Below are 3,169 nucleotides of genomic sequence, written 5' to 3' on the forward strand. Positions count from 1 at the left end.
TTTCTTTTTATTTGTTCATGGGATGGGCGCATCACTGACTGGGCCAACATTTACTGTCCATCCCTGATTGCCCTGGAGAACTGAGTGGCTTGCTAAGCCATTTCAGAGGACAGTTAAGAGTCAGCCACATTTCTGTGGGTCTGGAGTCACATATAGGCCAGACCAGGTAAGGACAGCAGATTTCCTTCTCTAAAGGACTTTCTTTTAAATTCACTTTTCGCAGTTAATTTTAGCAAAACATGTACAATTTAGTATTCATCAATGTTAACTGAGTGCAGACCTTTGTAGGATGTGACATGATCACAAGTTACAGTGTAGGAGAGTCCTCATCCTTGTTGTGTTTTCTGGATAAATGCACATGAATCTGATATAGAATATTCCCTGCACCTTTAGCCCAAATTGCCTTGTTCAAACAAGTATCAGTGCGACATCTGGAGTACCCATCTCCTTCACTGCAAATTTCCAGATCTCCTTAACGGCATGAGGAGCTTGCCTCTGAAAACCCTCATCATGGATATGCCTGTTATTGTACATTCCCCGTAACCACCTTGTAGATGGCAGAATAGCCCTTCTTTTTCTCTCCACCTTTCTTAGCATGAGCCAACACGTTGGGAAAATGTCGGAACCAGGTGGGTTTTTACAACAACGGTTTCATGGTCATCATCAGACTTTCAATTCTAGATTTTTATTGAATTCAAATTTCACTATCTGTCATGCTGGGATTCAAGCCCAGGTCCCCAGAACATTAGCCTGGTTCTCTGGAATATTAGTCCAGTGATAACACCCCTATGCCACCATCTCCCCCATGTACTATGTATGTATGTATCATGTATACAGTGGTAAGGGGGAATTAAAACCTGAAGAGCTGATGAATTTGGGTCAGGTGGGCAAGGAGGGCAGTGGGGTTAAACTCTGAGAAATCTGCTTCTCGATCCAAACCTGCCTCCAACATCCCCCTTTACCTGCTTTAACTGAGGCTGGAAGGTGGATGGGTAACCAAGCTGATCCAAGGAGGCTGGTTGGAACTTTAAATATTATAATCAGGTTGTGAGCCTCATTGTCATTCAGGTTTTCAACTTAACAGCTGTAAGCCAGATTTTCTAAGTGATGGAAAACCCAGCAGCTCCATTGAGGTGAGGATTGTTGTATTCAGCTGGTAAGCATCTTCCTCGTGGATCCAGGTATCTGCCTGAGGAGCCTCCACAATTGGACCCTGCTGCCCAGCTAGCTTCCTCCGCCTCAATACCTCACTGAGACGGCCCCTGAGGCCTAAATTCACCCCAACTTGCCCTGCAATTTATTTATTTTTCCCCCATCTTCAGGCCCCCAACAATCCCTCCCAGGATTAGTAGCTCAGCCCATCGACACCGACACCTCTCCCCACCTCCCAATGAATCCCTCTGATCAAACCCTCTCCTTTCCCCCAAACCCTATACCCCATGTGGATGTACCTGCACCAACAGCCTTTGCCAACCATCTCCCAATCCAACCCATGCCTCTCAATCAAGCTGGTTTCTCTGTGGGTAGCCAGTTGGTGACGCCATTGATGTGTTGTGTAGTTAAAATGACTTTCTGACTGACCTGCTCCCTGTGGGTCAGGTAATTCTGCAATGGACCAACAGATAATGGGGTCAATGGCCCAGGGCAATGATTGGATTTTGTTTCAGGAGTGTTGCAAAAACAAGGCTATCCTCTAGATTGTCTATGTGGATGGAGAAGAGGGGATTGGCTGGAGAAATTGCCTAATCGTAAAATGCAGCTTCGTTGTACAGCAGATTCCTGCTGGCCTGCAAAGTCCTGGATCCCAGAGGTGGTGGCATAAATGTGACAGAATGAGGCTTATTTCCACTGAAACTGGAGAAGGAAGACTCTGTCAAAAATCTCAGGGCCAGACAAGTTGCTGGTGAGACAACAGTCCCTTCAGCAGAGGACCAGATAACGGGGAGAAGAGGGCTTGGAAAATTTGGGAAAAGGCGGGGTAAGGGAAAATCTGATACTTATGATGGTGAGATAGAGCTGGGTGTCGTCACCATGGGAAGCTGTGCCAATATCCATCATTTAACAATACATAAAGAGGAATTAAATAATTAACAAAGAAGCAATTGGTCTCAACTCTGGTCTTACAATTAACAATAAAGATTTGGCAGTCTTAGTGTCTTCAGGTGGTAAATTTAAATTTATCTTTTCTTCCTTATTGTTTCTATATATTCTTCATTCTCCATTAGCTTCTGCTTTCCTTAAAAGCGATTCACAAGTTAATTAATTAAGATGGTCTGTTGCTCAAGCAGACCAAAGTGAGCAACTTCCTCCAGCAGATGAAAGCCAAGACACTGCAGAGATGATTACTGAACAGCAGCCTCATTACATCTGGCAAACTGGTTTTCAGACACCAACTCCACTAATCTTCCTCTTCTGTACATTCAGAAGCTCACAGGCTCCCAACCAAGGTGGTTATAGATGATCTGGATGAGGAATTGACACGTGAGGTAACACACAAGAAGTCAGAGGTTGTGGAAGTGGATACTGATGGAACTAAACAGAAGTGTAAGACATATCATCCATTGGATACAGAACAAACAGATCATGGCCTTCCCTCCATCTTAAGTCCAGAGTGGACATGTTTGCTGATGATTGACCAGTATTTTGTTTCATTTGCAACTCCTCTGATAATGAAGCAGTCCATGCCCACATACAGCAACAGTCAGGCTTGGGCTAATAAGTAATAACATTTGTGTCACACAAGTGCAAGGCAATGACCATCTCCAGCAAGAAAGTCTAGCCACCTTCCCTTGAAGTTCAGTGGCATTACCATCATTGAATTCCTGCCACCATCAACATCCTAGGGGTAATCAAGTCACAGACCATGCTGACTTTGAACTATTCACTGTTCCTTCATTGTTACCAGGCCAAAATCCTGGAACCCTCTTTCTAACAGTGCTGTGGGAGTGCCTTAATAACGTGGATTGTAGCAGTTCAACAAGGTGATTCATCACCATCGCCTAGCCAAGGACAATTAGCTTGGGCAGTAAATGCTGGCCTTGCCAGCAATGTTCACATCCCATGAATGAATCTTTGAAAAATAAAATTTTGGCTTCCTGCCATGAAGAGAAGGATCTGGGCAGTGTAACAGGTATAAGAAGTTTTGCTTGGCCACTTCTAACTTCAGTGT

General features: G+C 44.4%; 1 pseudogene; it reads right to left on the reverse strand.

Annotated features, from left to right (window-relative positions):
- Nucleotides 1-248: 248 nt before the first annotated feature.
- Nucleotides 249-637, reverse strand: LOC121282403 (annotated as a pseudogene).
- Between the last annotated feature and the right edge of the window lie 2,532 nt (nt 638-3,169).

The sequence above is a fragment of the Carcharodon carcharias genome, chromosome 9 (assembly GCF_017639515.1).
Source record: "Carcharodon carcharias isolate sCarCar2 chromosome 9, sCarCar2.pri, whole genome shotgun sequence".
Taxonomy (NCBI): domain Eukaryota; kingdom Metazoa; phylum Chordata; class Chondrichthyes; order Lamniformes; family Lamnidae; genus Carcharodon; species Carcharodon carcharias.